Below are 20,517 nucleotides of genomic sequence, written 5' to 3' on the forward strand. Positions count from 1 at the left end.
TATAGTGTAAAGAACAGACCTGAGTTCCTGACTCTTGCTGTGCACGTGTGCTATATTTGCTTCCCAGAACAGACAGCTAGCTACTCTCAATGTATGAGGAAACCCTCACAGGCCAGCAGTACACACCTGGCAACTTGCCTTAGCCAATAAGAACAGGCTTTGCATGAGTTTTTGTAAGGAGTTAATTTTTGTGTTTAAGAGTTCCTGTGTTGCTGAAATTCCAGCTTGAGAGAACATTCCTTAAGGAGTTGTTGTTACTTGGCAAAACATGAGGAAGCCCATAGGTTTGTTCCATTTGTCCCAAAAGCCAGATACAGACTTGGTTCACTTGCTAGGTACTTTGAAATTCAGAATGTGTGCTTTGATTACAGAGCAGGATTTTCTATTTCAATTGTGTTTATGATTTTGACAACTTGAGGTCAACTGAAATAATTTTGTGGTCACTTGTCTCTACTTTTCATATCCAGCAATTGCAAAAGAGAAAGTCTGTTTTATTTCCTGTGTAATATTTGAATCAGATTTTAATAGTTTACAGAAAAAACACACATTTAGTATTTCTTCTGTGTAAGAGGCATACCAATACCTTTTTACATGCTTGATCAGGACTGTGCTGCATGTAATAAACACAGTTTAAGTTAGACAGCTCTAAAATAGAAATTGAACTTTCTGCATAACTAGTGCTTTAATTTTTATGCATGGATAGTATAATACTATGAGCTTATATAAAATTTTTTTGCTTTAAACTAGAATCAAATTAAAGTTACATTTCACAGTACAAATTGCCTTTGTTAATGTGCCCTTCAGCCTGTCCAAGCAGAAGTGAAGACCTAGTTGCAGAGCTCAGCACCCCAGCCTCTAGTGAGAAAGTCCTTTACCATCTCTATCATGATTAAGCCAATAGTCCATGGTAAATAATGGCCCTTTCCTGCTCTCTGTTGTGGGAATTGAATATTTTCTTGACTTCTAAACACAAATTAATAATATATCCATAGGTTAAATTAGACTGAAAGAGTGGAGTTAAACACTTAAATGAAATTTTCACTTTTGCAGCAAAGTTTTTTCCTAACTTGATAGACTTTTTGGCAGAATTAAAAAAAAAATAGGGCCTGCAGTTTTTTAGCAAGGCAATATCATAAAAAATGTTGGCATTCCCTTTTCCTGTGTGTGTTAACTGAGGTGGGGTCAGATATCTTTGGTATTCTGTGGTACCTGGACAAGAGCGCTCATCTAAACTCTCAGAAAAGTTTGACTCAATTTCACTCTTACCAGCTTAGTTTAACAAATATTTGCAGCTAACCTTGTGGTACAGCCCCTTCCTCTTTCCAGAGACCGCTAGGCTAAAAACTCCATCCTTACTTTCCTATCACTAAACTAAGAAAAGTAAACTGGTCATCAGTTAATATGACCATTACTTGAGACATTCCATCGATAGCTCATAATTTCTGCTACATTGTCAGTGAATTAATTAATTACAAAATATATAAGATAAAGGAATTTTGTAAGCTTTTTTAAGTCCAAGGGCAGTAATAATGTCCATGTATAAGACAGGACTTCACAATCTAACTCAAGGTCTTTAATTTTTAAAAGAAATTGAAAGTCTAGTAGCACCTTTGCATTGTCATTCCTCACATGGTATAGAAACTGAGCCCAGGTACTTCTGTGAGGCAAAATATAATGCTGACAAATTACATCCCCCTTAACTTGAAGCTATCAAAAGGTAAAGAATTTGAAATTTCCCTTGGCAGATGTTGCAAAAATTACCAGTCCGCATGATCAAAAATATGTCTCTTGTCGTAAAATTTGAATCTGTCCCAGTTTAGTTTCTACTAACTCGGTTCAATTTTCTCCAACTAGCCTCTCTTAAATTTCTTTAGCCATTGTTGAGATATCTATAAAGTTACTAATTTAAAACATATGAGACTTTATTTTACTTTCTCTTGGATAATGTAAACATTTGAGCTTTTTATAGCTTTTAGTGTAAAGGTTTTCTTTAAGCCAGTAGGCTACCAGTGCATTTTCTCCACTGATTTTAATATTTTGTCATGCTTCATGTAAAGTGAGTGTAATTACTAGTAAAGAGCTTAGCGACTACTTCACTACTTCTAATAACATTTTCAACCATTCAGAATATTTTATTGAATCTTTCCTCCTATTCATTGCCCTTTTTCTGCAAGTCTGCAGGATCTTGCTTTGTGAAGTCATCCAGTTCTCTGTTTATAATCACCTCTCTGAAGGATATCCCATAATCTTCTGCATCAAATGGTTTGTCCTTTTGCAAGATATTAATCTAGTGATTGAAGTAAAAAGGTATAAAGCAGATAACAATGAATTAGGTAAATCCTTCTTACTGGATTTGAAAATTAATATCTCCAAATAAGATAGGAAGCTTTGAAAATATATATAGCTCCTAATTGTCTGAGATGCACTCAGTTTGCATAAAGCTATCTGTAAAAGATTACTCAGACAGACCTTTTGAAATATTTTGGCAGAATTTTACAGATAAAGAAGAATTATTTTAGTTTTCTGGGCTCATGTGCTTTAAAAATTGTACTTATAAGTAACCTAAAAAAGAACTTATTGCTTGTCTTTTCCACCTTGTAGTACAATTTTTTTCCATGCAAGATATTACAATGAAAGAGTAACAGACCAAGCATTTAAACAAAGCCTCTGCTATCTTGTAGAAGTTGCTATTACGTGGAACAAGAGGGCATTGAGGCATTTAAACACCCTCTGGATTAGTTCCTTCATGCACTTACTAAAAGGTTTGGAATGGCCAACCTTTTAAAATTGTGGATACTATGGTAACTGGATATTTCAAGGTGTCATGGAGACAGACTAATCTTCTCCTGAGATGCCAGTCTATTTGTGCCTGCTGTGAAAAAGCACAGGAGAGGCTTTTTTGTTATCTTTTAAATTCAACTTATAAAATGTGTAAAATGTAACTCATAAAAGAGTTGAATGATGCTGGTGTTTTTAATCTATTATTTTCAAAACTATGAAATCATAATTTAGGTGAAATTAATGCAGTTCTCACACAATTGATCCTCCTTGGTAGAAAGAAGTAGAAAAGCAAAATTTTCTTGACTGAATAAAAAAATAACTATAAAAAATACTTATAACTTTTTTTAGTAAAAAAGAAAAGCAATAAGATGTTCTGATATAAGTTTCTATTATCTGTCTAAAACTTAACAATTCTGAATATGATAATTCCAACTTAATCCAGATGTGTAGTTTGGGCACTTGCTTACGTCTAAGTTTAAAAATATTTCCGTTATTGATTGCAAAGAAAAAGTGGCTTTTTCTACCATAGATTTAAATTAGATTATTGTTTTTTCTTACTTTCTCCAAAATACTATGCCAATAAACATTTTTCTTTTTCTAGGAGAATGAGATTTTGTTGATGTAATGATGTTTATTTCAACCAAATAAACAGAGATATGAAAAAAACAGATCCCTTCCATTGTTTCTAAAGTCTCATTTTAAGTTTGTAGTGAAATTTTACCTTGTTACTCCATTTCTTTTTCATCAGTTAGGAGAATCACAACACTGTACCCAGGTGCTTTATGCATCATATGCATAGGCTTGACATTTTTCAAACAAAATACCCCTCTGAAACTGACACTAATACTTTTAACATAACTTTGTCGGACCTGTTATGAGAAATACTTCCTATTATTTTTATTATTACATACATTGGCTTTAATTTTAGAATCAGAGGCATGCAAATTTTGATTGCACAAATAAAATTCACCTGCTAAATTTGTCTGAACCTCACTCCCAACAATTTCTCTCCCTCCTTTATCTTCAAGCAGACATTGGTTTTCTCTTTCATTTTCTTCCAAAATTCAGATTGGTTCTTTCTTCTCTTCTATGGCTCCCTGGTATAACTTTAAAGACTCTTTCATTACTTTTTTCTGCAGCTTCAGTTCTCTCGCCAGTTCCTTATTATCTTACTTTTACTTCCTGTCACAAGTGTGGTGCAGTTGCCATTCCCCTGGACTCGTTAGCACACTCCTAATATTCTGAAGCTTCTGGTTTTAGGTTTACTTGTTTAATTAGCAGCAGAAATAACTTGTGAAATAAACATTTTCCAGATGTTGCCTTAAGCTAGGCTTGTTGTTGGTTCTGACTTTGCAATTGTTTCCATCTCTCTACAGGAGAGTAGGTGGAAATTTATTGGTAGCAAGGTGCTACAACAATTAATGTAATGAAAGGACTGAAGTCAATTCACATTTCCTGCAGAAGGAAGACAAAAAAAGAAGGGGAATGCCTGTATGAGCTTTTGAATGACTATTTAAAAAATATAACTAACTTTTTAAATTCCTCACTTTATGCATTGGTTTTTTGTTTCCTGACTAAATAAAATTCTGAATGCTGATTCATTTGGGGATCAGACTCTTTTGGCCACAGAGATTTTTTTGGTGTTTATGAAAAAAGCAAGCCGTAAATAGATAGTTTCACAAAAGCAGCACAATAAAATGAAAAAACAACACTCAAAAAGGTTGTGAAAATGTTCTTGCTCACTACATACAACCATTAATTCAAAAAGGCATAGTCAGATATATTTATGTAATGTTTCCAGAAAGGAACATTAAACTCAGGAATAGTTAACTTTTCTTCTGGGTTGATCATCAGATAAACAAATCTGCAAGTAAAAGAACGGCAACAGTAGGACATAAAAAGAAAATATCTTGTGAAAAACAAGAATTTTTACCTTCTTCCTGGAGTTTTTCATCTTTTATAAGGACAAAAAATGACATCAAGCACAGCAGGAGACTATTCAGAAATCAATTTTAGCTACATTATCTGAGAGTTGATGACCTTGATACAATTATAAAATGTGCAGAAACTCAGAAGCTGCTAAAAAACCACACATTAATTCCAATTCTTTTGTTCCTTTTTGTATTTTATTAATGTTAAAATATTATTTTAAAAAGCAAAAATATTTTTAATGTAAAAGATAATGTATTTCAATAATTCATTGTTCATATTAAAATTATCATATGGCCTTCATTTAGTTTAATTAACAAGGAACAACTCCTTAATAATTTTTCCAGCCAAATCTGGTAGTTTTCAATAACAGGAGTCTGTGTTTTTCCTATAAGCTACATGAACTAATTGTCATCATGAAATAATTAGGTTGCCTATAAAGTCTTTGGTATTGTAATTTCTAAGATAGAGTACTTAGAGTGTGGATATTTTCAGTAGCTCTAATGTCACTGAAATTCAAGTGTTATGACCTCTAACTCTAAATAAAAGTAAAGGTAAACACTGATCTATTTTTTAGATTTGGACGTATTTTTAAGCTGAAAAGTCTGAACAGTTTATTTCTGATGTTGCCACAATTCTTAAAAAAATACAAAAATATATATCTTTATACTAAACTGTTCTTCTATCATATATTAAAAAGACTTTAAAAGAGTTTGGTTTATTTGTTACTTTAATAATCTGAGAATCAATACTGATCCCTTTATATTGATTCTGGAAACCTGGGACAAAATCCAAATGTCCTGATTCCTTAAGCACAAGACCATTGAATTCTCTGGCATTACTATTTTAAGAACATAAAAAAAAAAGAAAAAGACATTTTATATGAGGTACAGCAAAAACATAGGAACCATTGTTTGGACTAAAACTATTCTGAAACTAGGAGAGAGAAAAGATAGTGACCTCAGTTATCTGAGATGTTATCAGAGATGGAGACATCCAGAAAATTATCCTGAATAGTACTTTGAAGATTATTTCTCTCTTTTGAAGATACAGAGATCTCTTGAAGGCAAAGAAATATGATATTAGATGACGTGATATTAGATTATTAGATACCTTTCTCCCTTTAAGATTTACTCTACCTGGGTGTTTGCTGAAATAAAAGAGGTAGAGACTGTCACTTTTTAGAACAAATAATGTTGGAGCCAGCTATGGTCTCATTTTATGTGTAGTATCCAGGATGGAGAAGATGTTGAGCAAAAGGAAATTTTACACCTCATTCTGTGGCAGTCAGAGAAGGAAAAGGAAATTGAGCAGGGGAGGGGGGAAAGGCAGCCTCCCTCTGCTAATCCAATTAATTCAGTACAGTTTCTTACCAGAGGAAAAAGATTGAAGACAATACAGGATGAGAAACTCCTTTCTAGAATAACACAGTAAACATATTAATTAAAGGTATAGAGCCTCAAAATGGTTCTTCAATTCAAGTCTCCCATGACATGGGTAAGCCTCCTCACCATCAAATTATGCAGAAATCCATTTATATCACCATGTGTCATTGATTGACTTAAAAAAAAAGCTCACTCATACTCCCCCTTGACAATTTGTCATATCCAATACCATCATACTACAATAACTTTATAACCTTTTTCAAAAATAAACCTTAACTTCAGTGTCAGTGACCAAGGTTAGTGTAGAAATTTCCTTATTTTAGCAATTTTTACAGCTTCTTGAATTCTAGGTAGGAATAATAAGCTTTTGTTTTGAGGGGAATGGTCACGCCTAGTCAAAACAAAACAGTAAGTTCACAATTCTACTGTTTTAAGGCCTAGAGGTTGTCATGGAAAAGTCCAGGGCCGTTTGAATGTGGTTTATTTTAGTTAGGAGCAATTTTACCTTGCTTCTCGGATCTGGTGCTTGTACCATGAATATTTTTCTTTGTTTTCCAACGCTACTATTTTTTTTAATTTTACTGATTATACCAATCAAGAATCAAGGAATAGTGTATGAAAGTGCTGTATTTTTTACAGTAGAAATTCTCACAAACAGCTAGATTCAGGATTTTGACAGAAGTATTTTCTATGACTGCAGATGCATGTTGTGCTCTGTACAAAATGCAATGACAGAAGGAGTAAATTATATCAGGGCCCCACTGAGTAAGAGTGAATTCTTTGCTCACTTTAACACCTAAAAAAAATTAGCTTTTATGAGTAAGTCAGGTTACAGCAAGTATTGCAGGATGAGGCAGGAGAGGGAGAGAAAAGTAGCCTTTCATGTTCTATTTTTGATTTATTTCTCAGTTTAACAAGTTCAACTTCCCATTGATCTGATTTCCCATGTGTTGCTGAGCAGTACTTGAATGCTGTATTGACACTGCTTGCACTCTGTTTACACTACTATTACTTCATATTTAAATTCAGCTATTGCCATAAAAACAGTGATAAAGATTAGTAATAGCAATGAATAACTTATGTTGCAATGACTTGGACAATCAATATCTGTATTGCAATGACCTGGAGTGAACAGGTTCATCTCCACATATAATTGTACACATCAGTCCAAACCCAAGAAATTTCCTTTTGTTTTGACTGCACTGGTATTACAAATAAAATAATCAATTTCAAAGAAACCTTTTTTGTCCACTGCACAAAAATTTTAGTTGAGAATTAAAAAAAAAAAGTATATTTTTCTTTTTTTTTTTTTTTTTTTTTTTTTATTGTGATGAGCACAGACAAGTGTTTTCTCTGAATTGAAGACGTAAAGAGACTTGGGTAATTTATCCAGGCTATGAAAGTTTGTTCTATATTTGGTTTCCTCTTCTCCCTCAAAACACTAATTCTGAGAAGCCAGTTCTTTGTAGTAGGGAATGCAAAAAGAAATAATGTGTTCAGAAATGCCCTCTCTTAGAAAGGCTTCAAGGGTTTAAGATCACTTTTAAAAGTCTGGAAAATAGATGACAGAGGAGAAGAATTTCAAGCGGGGAAGCTACAGTGAGTGCCAGAATGGTCCAGAGAAAACAACTGGGAACAAAACATAGAAAGAGTGGCATGGAGAATGAGGTAGAAGAAATCAGTGGCATGGTAGGAGTGATGAGAAAATGGGCAACTGAAGTGGATGAAGAGCAGCAGGAGAAAGAAAATACATAAGAGATAAGGTAGGGGTGAAGAACAGAAAGAGAGGAAAAGGATACCAAAATGAGAAAAAGAAGAGAGAAAAGAGATTAGGAAAAAATCGATTGCACAAAGCTGGAAGGAAGAAGATACTGAGATACTACAGTGATATAAAAGCTGTAGAAGTATTGTATGTATCATATAAGAAATTAAATGAAGGAAAGTGAGGCAATCTCAAGGGAAAAGAATGAAACATCAGAAGGGAAAGGAGAAAGAAGCAATTAGGACAAGAGAAATTACACTGGGTTACAGAGGCCAAGCAAATGGACTAAGGTACAGCAGCAGAGTCAGTCAAGTCTGAACTATCTTATATTGTGTCAAAGATTCCCACCTAATTCTCTGTGAGTTGCCAGTTCTGTGTTTGAGCTATGAACTTGAAAATTAGAGAGAGAAGAATTAGTTTAAACTAAAAAATAAATGTCTCAAGAGAAGAAAAACCTGAATCTGTATGCAAACAGGATGTATGCATTTTTTCCCAAATGCTTTTTATTTTATTGAGTGACTGCTTTCTCTGACTACATAAGATGTTTCTCAGAGTGAAGCACCTGAGGATTTAAATCATCTCAGATATACCCTGCAGCATCCTAATCACAGTTGTTCTCTCTGACTCAGCAAGTCCCTACCTGAGGCACAAAGCATCCCCACCTTAGTACATCCAGATTTTTCTAATCTGTGCAATGCTACACATATCAATTTTGTAAGTTGCTCCAAATTTTTTCCCCAGAGATATTTAGGAAAAGCTAATTGAGTTTGCAAATCATCTCCAGTCAAACTTTGTGAAACAGGGAGACAGCCCAGTATATGCCAAAATTCAAGAATCATAGAACAGAAAGAATGAGCAAATACTGTTATTTACAGGAATGCCATCACAGAGCACCTAAATAATATGGGAGTAAATTAATTTGTAGAAATTGTAAGAATCTACTGTCATGAACTTCTTCATTCTAGAAGCAGTCTTATCTGAAATAGTGAAAGTCAGGTAGGGGTTTTTTTTAATCTGTTGACTTTTACCCAAAAGAATATATTATTGGCTGTCAAAATGTCAAGCTATTTGATTTCATGACAAATGAAGAGCAAGAGAACAGAGATAAACCAAAAAAATGAACATTTATTTGCATTTATTTGCCCTGTCCTCTAGTCAAACAGAAGAAAATGCAAATGAAAATGTGCTGCAGCTTGGATGTTACTGGAACCATGAATTATGTAAGACAAAAACTAGATAAGCATATTGAAAGTAATGCTTTTAGCTGTGCAGTTCATGCCTTCACTAGAACCCCCCAATGGAAATATTGTCCCACAATTCATCATTATATGTTTTGTAATCCATGCATTGAGACTTATATTCCAATTTCATTGTTGTGGATAATTCAAATTTTTATTCTTCACTCTTCTTTATCCTACAGGAATGTCTGGGCCAAGTGATGCAGGGATTATTCTGCAATGTCCTTCATGTTGCCCTCTAGCATTCTCCCATGTCTGTGTTCCTAGATATGAGTCAGGCAAATTGAATTTTGTATTTGAGCTCTACAGTGCAAGAATATCTGCTTGGCATTTGCTTTGAAAATAAATAAGATATTGCATTTTATTTTCTGACACAGCATTTTTTTTCTGGATAAAATGTTGGAATCACAGGGAATTTTCTGGGCAATGTTTAAGATATGGTTGACTGCAGGAGGACTCTTGTGCACTAAATAATGTAAACCACAGGTCTGCTTAAAATATTTTGAAGATGAGGATTCTGAGAAATAGTCATGGTCAGTGCCATCGAATTTGTAAAGAAACAATTGAAAACTGGCCTATACATATTTATGCAAAGCCTAATCATTTTCTTTCATGGGACACAAGGCTGAGAAAAGGAATTTAAAAGAGGAAGTCTTACAAATAATGAAAATCCAAAGGCCTATGGTCAGTGAAGTGTAACACAGAAGTAGAATAAATAGGATGCAATAAGTAAAAGAAAGAGAGCAGGTGATGTCTTGGGGAAAGTGCACTGAGTGTAAGGGAGGAAAATGTAATGTATTCTTAAGATTTAAGGGTAAAGTCCAAGCTCCATTACATTGATGAAGATAGTGACTAACATCATTGCCAATTTCATAAAAAACTTGGAATCATTGATGAACATAAAGAAGGAAGGTAGCAGCAGGAGCAGTTATTCCACTCAAAACTAATTAGAAGCAATTTTATTCCAATAACCAGTTCATTTCTATAGCAGGACTCCAAATGAAATAACTATCTTTCACAGAAAAAGGACGGATAGAATGTACATGGCCTAGATGGCCTAGTAGGTGGAAACTCAGTGGATGTGCTGAGAGAAAATACAAATATAACAGAGAGGCAATAAAATGAAAATTACTGATAGTGAAAGTCAGTTGTCAAGAAAAAAATGCAATGTGTATATATATAAATATTTATGTTAAAATTACCTCAAATAATAATACAATAAGTAAATTAAATCAAAATTTTTTAAAATGTAGAGACTTGTAAATATTTACATGGGCATATACTGGCATGACAATAAATGTGATAAGCATCTGCAGATAAAATGAAGGGAAAATTTAGAAAAAAAAATTGGTATCCTTGGGAAATAATTAGTGTCTTTTCCCAGGAATGCAGATGCATTGCAAAGAAAAAAATCAGAAACTGATGAATTCTCTGGAGAAGAAAGTGAAAAAATATTGTATTTAAGATGATGCCAAATATTGCAGGTATATAAATAAGTTTTAAAAAGATGAAAAGAACTAACACATAATGAAAAATTTTAGAACAAATGTTCTAGGAAACAAATTTGTCAACTATGCTGGAAGAAGGCAGAAATCACACTGTGGCAGAACCTTTCCTATGAGCACAAAAGGACTCTGTAAGAGAAAATGAGGTAGCATGCAAACGTGAACTGTTCTAAAAAAGTAGAGAAAACCTGCATCATAAATATAATTTCAAGTCCCATTCTCTGCCTAGAGTCCTCTTGGTATCAAGACAAGGTTTCATATATCCTCACATGTTAAATCAAGCCTAAAATAAACAGATTCCTGGAAAGCAAAAGAATAGAAGTAAAATTTGGGATAAATTGCTATGAAAGTGAATTATTTTCGTTTTTAATGTAATGATAGCTCTGCATGTAAAACCCCTCTGAAAAGTCAAAATTTCCAAAGCACAGCATTTGATGGTGTAAAATCACTGCACTGCTTCATGAATTGGGAAAACAGCCTCACACTCAGACTCTCTTTCTGTAGTTCTTATCTACCATGAATAGATCCAACTTTGAGTAAAACCCTGCCCATACACACAGTATCCACACAAGCAATTCCTGGATGTTTTCTGCAGCTTCAACCTCTTAAGAGGGGGAGAGAAGCATTCAGTGCAGCAATAAATTCAGATTTCATTGGTATTTCTTTTTTCTTTTTAAGTTATTGTATTTTTTGATTGAATTTAAGTCTCAAGAAAATAGTTTGACAGCTTTGAAGACTTAACTGTGTGTCTAAGTACAGAAACATGAATTAGAACTGAGGAACTCATTCCCAAACAGTTTGGAAATTGCTGAATTAGGAAAATTAGTTTGCTGTCATCATCTAAGTTTGCTGCAGAGGGTACAGACATCAGAGACAACACAGTGAACAATTCCTTTGATTGAGGATCTTCCATACTTATATATTAATTCTATTCAAAAGTCTCCAGGCACATAAAATACTAAGAAGCTTTAGTTATCAAAATAACTTGAAGATTTAGCCTGTGCCTTTTCTAAGCCCTACTTCAGCACTCTGTAATATGTAGCATAGGGGGTTGGAATTACTGTAATTTGGAAAATTCTTGGGAAATAAATTATTTTCTCAGAATGTTTTGTGTATCATTGTGTCTCCTTCAAAGGATTGGTTAAAGGTCATTCCCAGACCTAATATTGCAAATTAAGAACAGTCTTTATTTGCAATATATTTTCCAGTGTTTGTGGAAGTGTGATGAAAAAGAGGATGCTTTTTTCATGAGCATTTTAGTGCACATGAAACTAATTTTTTCCAGCAAGTTATAGCCACAGATTGAATTTTAAATGCCATTTATCTAAGAACATGTATCTGGACCAATATCCCAGAAAGTGTTTTCATGTTTTAATGTTAATACTTTCCAATTCATTTAAAATGAACTTCTGTTCTTGGATGTGCCAACTGTACCTAAAATGTGCTTTTCAGTTAACTACCCAGAAAATTAGGCACAACATTGAAAAACTGTAACCTTTGCCAATATTTAGACATGTAAAGGGGGCGAAGGGGGAAGGATTTGGGTGGCTTGAGATGGTTTCTTCCTATAAAATAAAATGTGAGAACCCTTTTCCTGGTGTTCAGTGCACCCATATTTATCTCTGCAGCCATAATGTTGCAGGAAGCTGAGAGAATTTGTGCATTCCTGTGGGCAAGCACTTGTCCTACAGGAGACATTGAAAAAAATGCAACAACATGCTGCAACAACACAGCCCAGCCCTGAAGCTATCTGCATACATGAAAACCTGACAGAATTCTTGGTTCCAAGAAAAATATGGACATTGTTCTGAGATGCATGGTGTGATGCTTGGGGTTGCTCTGAGGAGTGACCAGGAGTGGGACTTCTGTGATCTTTGTGGAGTCCTTCAAACTCCGGATATTCTCATTGTGTGATTGATTGTATGGCCTGGTCCTCATGTCTTCAGTCTGCCACTGATTACAAAGATTTGCTAAATTGTGTACCACAGGTGTCTATCTGTCTGTCTTTTAACAAACAGGCAGGCTTCGTTTCCTTTCCTTTCTGGTTGAATTTATTTATTGCAAAGAGCAATAAGAAACTGAGGTTTTCATGGTGCTTGAATTGAATGTAATTGGTAAATTACCAAGCTGTTGACAAGAAATTCTGCAGACTAATGCTGCTGTCTTACTTTCTTCTTTTGATTTTTCTATTACCTGTGGGATATTCTACAGGTTTCATTTCAGTCAGGATCTGAAATATTGTTGTCCATTTCCTTGGGTTTAAGAACTATGTGTCTTCAGCTGCTTTAACTAAAGACAAGCCATTAAATTTAAATGCAAATAAGAAGGTTACATGAGCTGCTACAATTGATTTAAGTTCAGCTCAAGCAGTCTGTTTGATTTTTTCTCCTTAGGTTTAATTTATTCTTAGCTTCTTCCTTAATTGTTTGTTTCTTGTTTTGTCTTATTTTGGTTTTTTGATTTGCTTTATTTTAAATATAATGTCATACAATGCCCTTAGGGCACTAATTTGAAGCTCTAGATCTGAAGATGCAAACAACTGTAGATAAAACTGGTGAAACTCAGCAATTCAGAGGAATGTCAAAAGACCATCAGTTGTACACACAGTGGGAACACCAACTCAAGAGAGCAAAAAGAGTTATTTAAGACTCTAGTAAAGTTTGGAGTCTCTTGTATATCAAATTCTAAAGTTGTTTCTAAAAACCATAACCTTATGTGTCTCACCTGTACCTGTACCATTCCCTGTACTGCTGCTTAGCTTACATTATCAATCAGCCTGAGATAAAAGCTGTTCTTGTTCCTACAGATATAAAATGTTTTTTTCATATCCAGTGACAATCAGATTTTCAGATTAAAAAAAAAAAAAAGCAAACCCAAAAACCCCCAAACTAATACAACCTAACTATTGTCTCCAAATGCTTTCAGGGAGCTAACTATATGACAATTAAGTGGAAAATACTCTGCTGCTGCAGAATTGTGTTTGTGGGGGGGAATCTTATGAGTCAGATATTTACTCTTTCAGTTTTGTTCTTGTAGTGAAGGTCAAACACTTCAAATGAAAGAGTTCAAGTAGTTGAAACTGAGTGAGAAACAAACTGTGTGTAATTAGAATGCTCTGTTTTGAACAGCTCCTATATTTTTGACACAAGTGAATATTTATGCTATAAAGCCATACTTTGTGTTGTGCAGCCCTACTGCTTGTCATACAGGTTTTCAGGATTTCACTTTACAGCATATATTTGCATTCAGAATTCATTATGCACACATCACAAACACTACACAATGGCTGAGTTTAAACAAGTCTGCTTCTGTACTTTTGGATCAGATACAACTGGCAGACTAAAGTATAATGAAAGCAGCAAACCTCAATGATAACTGAGCAGCATATTCTGAAACCTACAGACACTTCCAATTACTGGGTTTCCAAACAGTTCTTTAACTTATACAACTGTTTTAAGGTGCTCATGTTTTTACAACAGAGCCTTACAAAAAAATGTCAATCAGAAAGTAATAAGAGGGGAAATTTTTCTTTCCTCTTGTTTAGAGGCAGTCCTTTTTAAAACATCAAAAATTAAAGGAAATTAAATGAACTCCCAACATTTCTGCTTTTAGTCTGTGAAAATCTTCCGGTCTTGAAAAGGATTTTTGTTATAACAATAAGAATTTTTTTTTTCAAAAGGGGGAAAAACATCTGGTGTTTTCAAAGGCAATTATTGAGTAGATTTAATTTTAATTTCTCTATGAGAGGAGGCACTATAGACACTATGCTCTATGACACTGAGCAGTCCTAAACCTTTTTTAGAGCTCCAGAGGAACAACCAAAATCATTTGACATTTTGGGGAGAGAGAAAAGAATAAAATTGTGATTTCTTACTTTAACAGATAGCACCATTCTTCTCTGGATGGTTTTTCCACAAAGAAATTATATGAGCATTTCTGTTGAATGAGTTGAAATCGAAGGTCAGCACTTAAATTTACTTTAATTTAATTCATCCTGTTTTGTCAAGACATCTCATTTTTCACATTTCCCTCCTTCCTGCTCGTGCAATCAGCCGTGCTTCAAGTCACAAAGCAGAGCCACTCAAAAGCCCACAGCTAAAAGCAGCAACTGTTCTCAAAGAAAAATAAAACCAACATTAAATGAAAGAGAACTCATTAGAATAATAAAAGTAATCCCACATGTTTTTTCAAATCTTAACTATTTGAGTAGTCATTTGAGGAAAGCAGGTGAGAAATCTGTATGAAAAGGCTACCAGACTGAAAATCAATATGTGCTTAAATTCTTGTCTACATCAAGGCCTGTACTGAGGTCAAGCAGAAAAAGTCAAAACAATTAGCTGGTCATGTTTAAGAAGAAGCTTCTTTTTCCTTATGGCCACTTTGACTGGAGCACACAAGGATATACATATATTCAAAAATAAGTGATTTTTGATAAAAAGGTGGTTTTCCTTCTTATTTATGGACACTTAAATAAGAAGTCTGTGTTCAGACTTTATGAAGTTGGCATTTGAGCTGTGAACCCCACCCCACAGTTAGTGAGCTATACAAGCAGTGTCAGTTTGTAATCTTCCCCAAAAACTCATGAAAAAGAAATCATTTAATAAAAAGATGAAGCTGAGGACTTTCTTTTTAACACAGCAGATACTGTTTTTCTGCCATAGCTGAATGTCCTGTACATAGCACAGATCACTGTAGGAGAAAAACATGACAGAATAAGAAGACAGAAACAAAACTGGAAACCATAGCAGAGAATAGTCTTTCAGCCCAGTTCCTCTGGCAAACTCTATGATCTGATTGAAAATGACACAGTTAGTCCAGTCTTTAAAATATCACACTTTTCTGTGAAGGCCAAATTGAAGAGCTTGTTGCTTCATTTTGGTTAGCAAAGTCTATTTTGATGACTAGGTCTTCAGAGGAGAAACTTTTGTTCACCATAGTGAATCATAGGTAACAGATATTAAAGATATGTGTAGGGTTTAAAAAAACAATTTCATGGTCACTTTTCTGAAAAAAAAAAAAAAAAAAAACAAAACAAAAAACCAAAAAAAACAAGCAAAATCATGCAACCAAGCAAGCACATGTAAATAATCATCCCAGAGCACACCACATTTCTCACTGTCTCTACCACTCCCAATAGTCACACCTAAGTCAATAAAATGTGTTGAGTACAAATGGAAATGGGCAATTAGTTTAGGTATTTTTCTTTCAGAATTTAGTGCACCAAGTAAAAGGACAGGATAAAGAAATCCAGCAGCTGTCTTCTGCCTTTCTTTCTCTCTCAGAGCAAGTGCAGGAAAGCTTTTCAGGCAAAACAATGACAAAGGAACGTTCTTCCTACACTAATGTAGCACATGTATTAAATCAAACTATTACCTCTAAAAAGATTCTTAAGAAACATTATGTTTTGCACTGTTTCATTGCTGCACAAAGAAAAGAACGTGCACATTTCAGCCATTTTGAAATATGAAAAATGAAACATTTCTGGCTACTTAAATGAGGGGAATGATATAATTTAATTGTGAATGACAGTTAAAAGCATCCATATCTAGGTTTTCATCCTGTAAATTACATTTCCCTACCTGGCTTGGAAAACATAAGATAAATAATGCATTTCTGTCTTATTTGCATATTGGCTTGCTATGAAACTAGTGACTGTGATTCACAAATAAGTCTTGTGTCTGCTTGGGGGGACAGGACTTATGCATTATGTGCTGTGTCCAGCATTTTAATTGCAGTGGACATTAACATTCAAGATTGTGAAATAACCTCAGCATCTATCCTTATAAAGCAATAGATTTATATCTCAGAACATGCGCTGAAGTTATTTTCAAGGGCTGTCTGAAGTGGTGTTGCTGGAGGGATTTTACTAATAGTTGGAAAAGCCAGTTTATGCCCGTGATTTCAGCTGTAAAACAATGATGAGAAAGAAAATTGGAAACATATTCAAATTTCATTCTAATGCCTTATATAAAGAAAGTCACTGTTATTTTATTCATACAAGTACAGTTAAAATGTGCAGCAAAAAAGTTGAATTTAACCACACATAAACCCCCCACAGGATTTATGAGTTGTTCTTGAAGATTTTAGGTGTTTATTTCCCAGCAGAAGGAAAAGTGAAATCCTTTTTCTTCCCAAAAGCAACACATAACTTGGCTCTTTTTTATTATACATTTTACAGGCAAATATTGAAAGTATGATATTGAAAGGTCTTTATCAGAGATACATAAGAACTAAGCCACATGTGAAATCTATGATAAAATACTTTATTTATTTTTATACTTTTGAATTATTACTCTTTCTGGATTTATGTTGGAAAAGGTCCATTTTAAAATGTCCTACTGATGAACTTCTGTTATTGGACTTCTGTCAGAATATAATTTCCTAATTATGGCCATGGAAGTGATGGGAATACATCTCTCAGGATTCTCTGGATTCCTTGAATTTGAGACTCAGATTTGCAGAGAAATTACCCTTTATGAGACTGTGTAATAGTGTTTTTTTCTTCTGAATCCAGAGAAGTTCTGGCATGATTATAGATACACAGAGAGACACAAAGTGATTCAAACATGGAGATTTAAAAGAGCCTTACCTTTGTGTACAGGTGCAGCTGAGACTGTCAGTATAAGATATAAAATGGCATTCTACCACATATGGCTTATAAAATTAGTTCCATCTAAAGAAACTGAAGAAAAATTGGTGTTTGGTTTTGGTTTTGCAGTTGTTGAACCAAAAGTTTTGCTGGTTTGGTTTTACTACTTCTTTTGTTTTTTTGTTTTTTGTTTTTTTTTTTTTTTTTGGTCTGTGGTGAACATGGTAGCATTTACTTGCATTTCTCTGAACTTGACTGGAGGCAAGAAAGAGTTGGTTTTCAAATACTACATATTTGGCAGAAACCATTGTGATAAAATCCTGCTCAGATGAAAATTTGTGGCTTGGAGAATCAGAGGTGAAGGACCAGATTTCTTGAGCTCCCCCTGCCCTTATTCACAGCCTAAAGCAAGCAGCAATCAGTCCTGTGTTCAGATTCAGACAAAAAATATGGTGTATCTTTTCCTGCAGAATGATAACAACTTCTACAGATCCTAAAACATTCCTTGGGTCAATTGTAGGATTTATTTCACAGCTGACAGAAAGTCTGTAACATTCTCATGAGGAGTACGCTCTGCCAGTTTTTTCCTTTAGATGTCAAAAGCTTTCTTTTTTAAAAAGTCAATGTGGTTTTTATGATTTAGATGGTGGCACAGCAATTTATGATAATTCTTGAATTCCACCAGAAGTCCAAGGCAATGGCAGTTCTGCTGTAACGTTGCACTTTGGTATAAACCTAATTTATTTAATTGTATGGACTCGAGCAGTGGTGACTTTTCAGTTTAAATTATTTAGAAATTGTGGTATGATTATTTTTATTCTTAAGCACTATGAGGCATTTTTGGTTACAACTACGCTGAAATGCTGAAATGCTCATTCTGGGAGGCACACTGAGGTAACCTCTTTGATGAACAGTACTGTACCTGGTACAGTACTGATGCCAATGGTGGATTGAAGCCAATCCACCCTGGCCAGGTGGGTTCATGACATTCCTAGGCCAAACAGATTAATTGAGCAGAGGTCAGATTTTCTTAATGGACTGAATATCCATACCACTTCTACAGCCCCCATCTCTGTTTCTGTCTCTCTCTCACATATATATATGCACACACTGAAATCAACCCTTAAGCATATCAGATTAGTTTTTGTGTTTATGACTGCATAATCTGAGTCAGTTCATGTTATTTTTGGTTTTATAACATAATTTACTTTATAAGCAGTATTTTGAATCAAGTAAGTAGTGTTTGGGCTGTCTATGCATTAAAGAATCTGGTCATTCCCATAGGAATGTCTGCAAAATTTCTTCTGTATTGTAGAAGACACAATATAGGCTACTGAATTGCTTATGTCATATTCAAAAAAGATGATCCTAATCAAAAGGTTGGAATTTTCCTCTCAGATCTGCAAGGCATATCTCCACTCCAATATTATTCTCTCCCATATGGATGGAACTTCAAAAGGATTATGTTTGTAAAAGGAGAAGAATATCTTAATCAAGATCAGCCATGCACATCTCGAGAGCAGAGTTTGCATCCAAATGAGGACTGACTGAAAAGTGAAATGTTCATTACTATGACTAGAAGGGTGTGCAAAATTGAGAAAGTAATTTATGCTGTCAAGTTCAAAAAGGAAATGGACAAAGCATTTCAGAATACATGAAAGGGAGCCCTCTCCTGTTGGCGTAGGAGAGGATGAGACAACTGAGCAGGCAACTCAAATACCTGTGAGCTAAACTGTGCCTGTGAGCACAGCCCTGAGCGAGGAACAGTGCGTATGATGAACCATCCTGAGACATGGATGCCTCCAGGTACAGGCATCTGAGATGGATTTGCCTCCTTGTTGTTAGTTTATAACAGGAAATTCATACCAGCACTGATTGGCAGACATGTTGGAAGACAGGCTAAAGCTGATGAAATAAAAAATCTCTCAGTCCTCTCCTCCAGCTCTACATTCCTTTCCTGAATGCAAATATGTCCCTTTTTCTTGTTTCTTCAAGGAAGAAAACCATACTGTATCTGCCTTTAATAGACAGCTATCATAGGCAATCAATTAATTGGAAATGCAAACTGCCGTAGACGCGGATATTTTTAACCGCAATGCCTCAAAAAGATCCTGTCGCTGTTGCAGAAGTTATGGGAGAAATCCGAACAAATTAATTCAGGTGTGTTCCAGATTAGTCATGGAGGCAGAGTCACTGAGGCCATCTAACCATCTCTGGCGGGAGCAGCATATGGGCACAGCCTGCTCTCTCCCCTCAGAGACTGTTTAAGGAAGCAGGCCAGGAATGCAGCTTATGCTTCTGGAAGGGTAGACAGGATTCACTGAAACCTGATGGTCGGGTTCTAAATAGCTAGTTTAATATATTCAGAGTGAAAAAGATGTGCAATTAGTGTGCAATTTGGTATTGAACAACATAGCTATGTGCATGAAATATATTTCTGCATTAGGGTAGTCAGATCACAGTCAGATCAAAAAAAAAAAGGAAAAAAAGTAAGCCTTGTTCTTTAAAGTATTAAAGTATTTATGTCCCTTAGCTCTGTGTTCAATTGTATACAGTTCAACAGGTAGTTCCATACCAAGAGACCATCTGCTATGCAAAATGTAATCAATCTCTTTTTTTTTGAAAGGATAACAAAACTCCCCTTTTTTATAACTGGCACTCATAGCATAAACAAGGGCATCCTTTGTCCTTTCTGCTCAGCCACAAAGGAGAAGAAATTATCCCTTCCTAAAATAATTTGCCCAGTAGAGGATGAAGGCATGTGGGCATACCTCAGTGATGTCCAGAGACTTTTGGTAGACAGAGGTCTCTCTTCAGAGCCAAGAAGCAGTGAGGTGTCACCCTCAGTGCCACGGCTGTGCATGAAGAGAGGGCATACAGACAGTGCAAATTTTGGTTACATAAAGCTTTTGTGACAACCCATACCCAACGATGAAATATAAAGTGACATCTTAAGGTAAAAATCATAAAAGAAAAATACTCGGAGGAAGCAGCTGTTCTCCTACTGCTGCCTCATCCTTCTCCTGTCAGTCATAAACCTTTCTTCCTCTTTTATTTCAGAAATACATTTGGTTTATGTTAACAACATCAAATTATGGTTTTGATAACTAAACAAGAGATTAAGCAAAAAACTCACATCTGCATGAGCTCAGAATTCAAAATGCAATTTCTTTTTTTCAATCAATTTTTCATTTCACAGAAGCTTAACATTGGAAAATACTACAGGCCCATTTCCAGACTCATGACATGCCATAAATGTATCCTGGTCATACAAAATTTTCAAGATTTTTTTCTTTGAAGTTACTCTTTTATTTTATTTCATGTTGCA

Source organism: Melospiza melodia, chromosome 1, assembly GCF_035770615.1.
Source record: "Melospiza melodia melodia isolate bMelMel2 chromosome 1, bMelMel2.pri, whole genome shotgun sequence".
Taxonomy (NCBI): domain Eukaryota; kingdom Metazoa; phylum Chordata; class Aves; order Passeriformes; family Passerellidae; genus Melospiza; species Melospiza melodia.